The sequence below is a fragment of the Montipora foliosa genome, chromosome 6, assembly GCF_036669935.1.
Source record: "Montipora foliosa isolate CH-2021 chromosome 6, ASM3666993v2, whole genome shotgun sequence".
In the NCBI taxonomy this organism is placed as follows: domain Eukaryota; kingdom Metazoa; phylum Cnidaria; class Anthozoa; order Scleractinia; family Acroporidae; genus Montipora; species Montipora foliosa.
Genome location: NC_090874.1, coordinates 42,626,693 through 42,634,192, shown reverse-complemented (window position 1 = coordinate 42,634,192; position 7,500 = coordinate 42,626,693). Strand labels below are relative to the sequence as shown.

At 38.1% G+C, this 7,500-nt stretch overlaps 1 protein-coding gene and 1 pseudogene across 1 annotated transcript in view; one reads left to right on the top strand and one right to left on the bottom strand.

The window, feature by feature from the left end:
* Window positions 1-517, top strand: part of LOC138007414 (RYamide receptor-like) — a 6,902-nt gene extending 6,385 nt beyond the window's left edge. The window contains exon 2 of the mRNA XM_068854308.1: window positions 1-517. This exon is cut by the window's left edge and continues 1,258 nt beyond it. The gene's annotated coding sequence lies outside the window, so the exon portion shown is untranslated.
* A 6,522-nt stretch (window positions 518-7,039) lies between these two features.
* LOC138009098 (uncharacterized) overlaps window positions 7,040-7,500 on the bottom strand; it is a 1,164-nt pseudogene continuing 703 nt past the window's right edge.

The following is a 7,500-nucleotide window of genomic DNA, read 5'->3' as shown; positions in this document are numbered from 1 at the left end:
ATTCGTATATATATGATCGATAAGAGAGGAGGTATGATCTGTTATTCCACTAGCTTTAGCAATAACGGGCATATCCAAATATTCATGCGTTTGCTTATTATCATTGTACCTGATCAAATTCTCGTTTATGTCCCCAAAGATCAGAACTTCACGTCCCTTTCTATTCAAACACTCCAAATGCTTTTTTAAGATATTCATGGCAAAATATACGGTCTCCATTTGGATGTCTGTACACACAGCCAATAACGACATGCTTTTGTTGTGTTAGCTCAACCCAGCATGACTCAATTCCATCAGACGAAATATCGAGATCGCCGCACCTCCTGCTGAATACTAACTCATTAGAGAGATAAAGGCCAACGCCTCCTGCTTGAGTTTTTGAGTTTGTGTTAATAAAACCATATCCTGGAATATTTCAATTTAAGCATCTACTTTCATTTCTTTTAGCTTTGGAAATGGCTACAATGTCCGGAGAAGATTTCAATGTTTGTAAAATGTCATGTAATAAACGTTTTTTTTGGTAAGCTAGGTATCGAAGAGCCAGAACATTTGCGCATGCGCTGACGGAATGTTTGAGCAAGAGAGAAAAACGCAGTACCTCCAGACACCGGCGCTGGAGCGTCGTACCAAACGAGTCATCCCGGGATTTCAGTCCGTGCAATCGCTTTTGGACGCAGTTGGCCCTTCGCTGCTTTCTGCTACCGACCTTGCCTCCCGGCACGGCAATGAGGCAGAGATATGTTGGCCCCTAAACCACATGTGACAAATCCCACGCCTACTCACAGCTCCAAACCGCCCTTGTCAATAAAGCGTAAGAATTAGATGGCTTATATATTTAACGGAAAAGTCATTTTCTCTGTCATATGGTAAGCAAAGAAGTCGCAGATTACAAAGTGTGCGCATGCGCCCTGCTAAAGGTATCACACATACATACATGCAAGCATGCATAAACTTTATTTCATCTCGAATTTCAGAATAACTACAAGAGCTAATATCTTCGAGACATTACATTTACAATAAAAGTACATAGCATATACAGGTACATAACTAAATACACAATATTTGAAGATATATTAATTAACAAGAAAAGCCGCTGTACAAAATGCGACCCTCGATTCTCCTTTAAACCCAGTAAACTCAGTGGAACGGATAAAATTAGGTAGCGCATTTCGCAACTTAGCTGATACGTTAGAAAAAGAACTAAGACCATAACTGGTTGTTTTAGGTTTATTGAAGGACAGAATGTAATTTCCACCAAGATCATGCATGAGAAGATTTTGAATGCGCTTATTGCATAGAGATGTAGAGTTTGACTTAAGTAATAAAAGGACAGGTAATTTGCAAATATAAATCTCAGTATTCTCTTATTTACATTATACCCTTTGCTTGACAAGAAATTACGAAAGGCCAGTTCTTTTGCTACGGGGAAAAAAGCACTACTTTGTTGCGAGTTTTCCAGTTTTCTTTTCTTGTTGCGAGTAAAAACTTCTTCAGAAATCAAAAGTCTACGTTAACAGCACACACCAGGGTTACTCTTTAATATCTGGCTACAGGCCGCGCTTTAGCCATTTGATGAGGGCCAGTCAAGTTGCCTCCTTCGTGGCCTAAAAGAATTCTGGGTAATTCTGCCATTCCGGATATATTTTCCCCCAGATTTCGAGTATTACAGTGAAGCAAAGAAAGTTTGTTTTTTTGGCTGCATAATAAAACAGTCTACCTTGTAAAATAGGTAGATTCAGTGTAGGCTTCCCACAAACATTTCAGCAGATCTACTATGTCTGCGGATTCCATTATATCTTGATACAGATCTAATCTTTCAGATAGCCGATCAGCAGACTGATGAATGCCTGACCTGCTAAACGCCCTTACTCGCAGTTGGAGACTGAATTGCTAAGGGCGCGGCTGGACGAGGTCGGACCGAAGGAGCTGTGCTGCCGGCTGGGCGCTCGGCCCCTGAATATGACCTATGTATGACCTCGGAGCACAGCACCACAGCCGGATGAAATAGGCTGGGAGTCGATTTTACTAATAAACTTTCCTGATAAACCCAGAAGCCTGTAATTTCGAGAAAATCATTTGTGTTCAAGTCTTGAAAGGGCAGAAGTGAAAGCAAGCTACTTGAATTATCAGGCATTAAGACATGGAAAAATGTGCGTACAAATTAAAACAGCGTTACAACTACACTAAAAAACCGAGTAGCAAACATATGGAGCCTACTTATCTTTAGCTTCTCATGTAATGACTTTCCAAACAAGACTGGAATATATCTGCGGAAAGTACTAGCGGCGAGTACGCTGAGATTCTACTTAGTCTTCGCGAAAGTCGAAAGATATAGGCCTGGACTTTTTAGCTTCCTTCAAGAAAATACGTCCGTTTTGTGTTTCCACTTCAGACGCTTCTTGACTTTATTCACTTAAAGTGCCTATCACCTCAACACACTTTTCCACTATATTTATTCTCAGAAATCATCACAAATACATCGTGTTGTTTTTAGAACATTTAGATTGAAATTTCGCTCTTTCATTGGCTTTAAAAAACGGGAAAAGTGATCATTCCGTGATTAATAACCGAGCAATGAAGGGGAATGGGTTCGATACCGGGTTGATTTCCATCGCTGTTTTCAAAGAACTATATCTCAATGCAAATTAATTTGTGACGTCAACCCGGTATCGAACCCATTCTCCTTCATTGCTCGGTTATGGATCAGATTATGATCACTTTTCCCGTCTTTGAAAGTCAATAAAAAGGTGAAATTTCAATCAAAAGGTTCTAAAAACAACACGATGTATTTGGGACGATTTCGGAGAATAACAAAGTGAAAAAGTGCGTTGAGGTGATAGGCACTTTAAGAGCTTTTTCTTGTAAGGCGCCAAAGACTGATAACTTTGATAACAGTGAGGTTCGTTTGGTCCCAGATATCTTAGTTACACAAACATACCAAACGTAGAAACTGGTCCCATGGCCCCTATACCAGGGCTTGTAAACTGACGTTTTGATTGGTAAGACAAAAGGCAATTACTAGTAACCATCATCAACCTTTCTGTGTACACACGTTTGAAGGATCTGAGGCAGACCTAGCCGTTTTCTTTCTGAATATACAAATTTATAATGTTGCTCAAGGCCCATATCGTTTACAAAGTAAGGAGCTGCTCCTGTTAGGATTAATGCGTTCTTTGCAAGATTAGCTGCTTCTAAGAATAATTCATAAATCTTTTTACTGACTTATAGCTGTATTTCAGCTTTTATGCGCCAGAATTTGTTTCATAGCTTCGTGTTCAGTGTACTTCGCCTTGTTTTGGAATTGCTCCAGTTTACAGTTCGTCTCTGGTTTTGGGGTTCGTCACATTCGTCTTGTAGGTTTCCTTGCTTATTTCGCTTTGCCGTTTTCCTGCATTCTTCATGTTCGGCGCTGTTAGTTATTTTCTGTTCATTCACGTGTTTTCATTTTGTTATTTCAGTTACCGTGTTCAATCTTCGTATTAAGTGGAATTAAATGAAGCTACGGCACGATTTGGATGCGTGTGATTAGCGTGCTCCACAACAAGGTTACTTAGATGTCTGCTCTACTATATGACTAAAAGTGTCGAATCCTTCGTTGAAAGAAAAAAGAGGGCAGCTAGTATATTTACCCATAAGTCTTAGTGCATGAAAACCTTAACAAGGCTCATAAAAACGTAAAGCAAAATTTTATGTTCTACAATCTTGAAATCTAGTATACACAATGTCGTTAGTACAAGGACAAATATTGCAAAATATGGCTTTCTTTGTACCTAGTGGGCTGTGTTTGGTTCGCATGGTATTGTGGTAAAAATTCATATCCCAGTTTTGATTAAAAATGTTGGTGTCTTTTGAAATCAAATAAATGAAATGAAACGAAAAGTGATATACCAACACCCTTGAGCTTCCCCGTATAATTCCAGTATAGTGAGATCCCCCTTCCTGAAGCTTTCTTTGAACCGTGAACAAACAAAATAGCCAACTATTTCCTTCTGTGCATGGGACGTTAACGTTGTTAGTCCTTATTTGTATTTTTTTTTCTTTCTAAAACAGCTGGATTTTACTAAAAATGCGTTTCATTTAATCTAAGGAGTGAAAAAATTCAATTATATTTCTTCCTTGGAAAGTTAAGACTTACTTCCCAAGGACGAAATATAATTGAATTTTTCCACTGCATAGAAGTTTTAATATGTGTCTGTAGATAAAGCAAACACAAAAGATCACAGGTGAGCTGAGTTCATTAATTCTAATCTCTGAAATGTCTGTTATTTAGATCCTACAAATTATCCATAAAATACCCATACTGCTCTCCTATTTTTGCCTACGGTGTTGCTGTAATGACCAAACAGAGCGGCATCTTTACCTCAGACCTTAGAGCGGTTTTCAATTGAGTGTGGAAAGTAATTAGCCAACGATGAAATGATATATGAAATGGATCGTATATGAAGTGCGGATATGAAATCAAGTGAAGCTATGATCCTCGCAGTTATGAACGCAATTTTTGCAATTGCGTAAAGAAGCCTGAACAATTCAGGACTTCAACGGGGTTTGAACCCGTGACTTCACGATACCAATTGCTTTGGTTTTGCATTACTTCACTTAGTGATTGGTTCAAGGTAATCGCGCTCTTTTTTCAACCAATCAGAAGTGAAACCAAAACCAGTCGTGGCTCGCGCGTGCTGATTTTCCCGCGCTTTGTGTCGGCTACGTGTGATTACTTCGAGTTTTGTTTGGTTTACTGGATCGTCTCCGTCCTTTTTGATTGGCCAAAGTAATTACTTTGGTTTTGGTTTTACGGCACTCGATTGAAACTCGCTCTCTGACCAATCCTCTCATTTCCAATTATAAAAATTAACCGCCAATGACCTTACAGTTTGACATAGTAATGTCATGTTAAACAAGCGCCTTAGCAATCCCTCTCCATCCTTAAAAACACTTTCTAGTCAATTGTTACAAGTTGGAAAAAGTTTAACCTGCTCCCATTTAGAGATATTAGGGCCGTTTATACGAGAGAAAATAAGCCGCGGCTAACTCTGGCCGCGGCTTACGTAAGCCGCGAACACCCCGTATAAATGGTGCAAAATCTACGTTCACGGCTTTCTCAAGGCGCGGCTTATCCTAGCCGGGGAGTTTATACTCGTATAAACGGTTCCTTTCGCGGCTTACGTAAGCCGCGGCCAGAGTTAGCCGCGGCTTATTTTCTCTCGTATAAACGGCCCTAATATCTTAAAAACTGCAATTTTCTCCGTTCGAGCTGAGATCCAACCTTAAAATTCCCTTGATGAAGTGCTGGCTTATTTTCAAGTAGTGGCGAACAGAAACGCTGATTTTCTAGAAAAGAATACAACAAGCCATTTCTGGCATATTTTTAACTGCTACAAAATGAAAGTGTCTAAATAAGGTAGGAACTGTCGACAGTGACATCTTGGGGTATTGATATCGTTAAGCTTCATGGTGTCTGATCGGACCGGGTGAATGTTCTGTTTTTTTTTTGTTTTTTTTTTCCAAAATAAAACAAACCAGTGAACAGAAATAGAGAGTACAGAAATTACAGGTATATGGCAGCTAAATATAATATGTCTGAAAAGTGCATTGATATCTTATATTACGGTAAGGCGGAACTGTTACAAGTATATTTACTTAAACGTATATCTATTTGTTTGATTGTCGCTCAATGTGGAGGGGAAAAGGGATACTGCGAGACTAACTTTTCTGTCTTACTTTACTCTAAAAGTTCTGTGAAAGGATCCCATTTCTTATTCTCCTTGGTGGAGGTGTACGATTCGATCCTATATTGAAAAGACAGTAGGGGAAGAAAACCTTTAATGTTTGGAAGGGTTTCCCTCATTTTACAGCGCCAAATGAAGAACTTGGCAATTAGGAAACAGAAATTGATTAAAACATTATGACGTGAAGAGCTTTCTGGTTTCAATCCTAATAAGACAGTCATACTCTTTTGGTAAATATCTGATATGATGGCTTTCTCTTTCAACCACAGTAATAAATCATCCCAAAAACAAGAGGACTTTTTACAATTCCAGAAGAGATGATAAAGTTCTTCCAGGAAATCTCCGCAAAAGGTACAGTTAGAATTATTTTTAAGGCCAATTTTTGTCAAAAAACAATTCGTCGGTAATATTCTATGTAAGAACCTATAATGAAAGTTAGACAATTTAGTGCTCTTGGTGCAACGAAAAGCTAGTTTATAGGCGTTTCTCCAGTCAGGTTTATGGCAATTTTCAGATTCACAGTTTGGGTCCCATTTTATTTGGCTTTTTTCAGGGTTATTAGCTTTTACAGATATGAGCTTTTTATAAACCAGTTTGTTGGCCTTTCGTCTTTTAATAAAAGAACTATAGAAATCCTCGTGTCTTGTTTCACTTGCTTCTTTTGTCACAGGAGTTCTTAATAGACTGAAGATACGAGTCCAAAGAAGGTTAATGGTTGTATTTGTATGTTGTAGATATTCGATACCTCGGCTAAAGAGAAAAACTTGTTGTAGTCCCTCATTATGTGTTTAACCTTAGAAATGCCTTTCAAAATTAGCTTTTCAGTTGTAAAAAATAGGTTTGTTCCCTACTTTAATTAATGAGTTGTGCCATAGAGGTTGTTCCAAAAACAGATTCTGCGATTTGACCGACCCTTCGAAATTAACTTCTGCCCAAATACTCAGAATTTCTCGGATTAGGGTGTTGTTTACATCAGATATCTCCATAGTATCCTTTTTATTGAGGTTACCACTGAAAAGAAGCTTTCCACCATATTTCTAGAGTTCTTCCCCAAAGAAGAGTTTCCATTTTCCCATATTTTCCGCATCAAGATACTTTTTTACCTAAGCTAATTTAAGGGATTTATTGTACGAGAAGATGTCGATCATTTTGAGCCCCCCTTTATCATAACTGTTAATCAAAACACTACGTTTAATCTTATCTCCTTTGTTATTCCATAAAAAATCATAAAATATTTGATTTATCTCTTTGAGAAATCTTTCGTCAGTTTCCAGTGGCTCTAATATATAGGGTAAATGTGAGGCAGCTAAACTCTTAAGGAGGCAGTTAACCCTAAATCAGTGGAATCAGATAAAAACTGATAATTTATTTTCAAATTGGCCAAACATAATAAAACTTGGCAGATGCATGCAATGTCAACAGCAGTATTAATTTAGGTACTTTTGATGTCCTGGCAACCAATTATCACCATAGCAACCCTTGTAAACAAATCATGGGCTCTTATTTTAAAACACTGATTTCTTGAAGACTTTTAACTCAATTGACTTAAAAATTGCTGTACACATTCATAATGTAATGTTCTCTGCAATGAATTACTGATTTTTTGTTTCTTCGACATTCGCAGCACAAAAGGCGTGGTATCCATGTTTCCATGGCAACAGTAACAGTTTGCAACTAATTGAGAAATCCATAATTCATTGCATAGAACATCACTTCAGAAACAAGCACAGAAAATTTCAGCTAAAATAGTTAAAAAGCAAGCCAACTGTGCCTG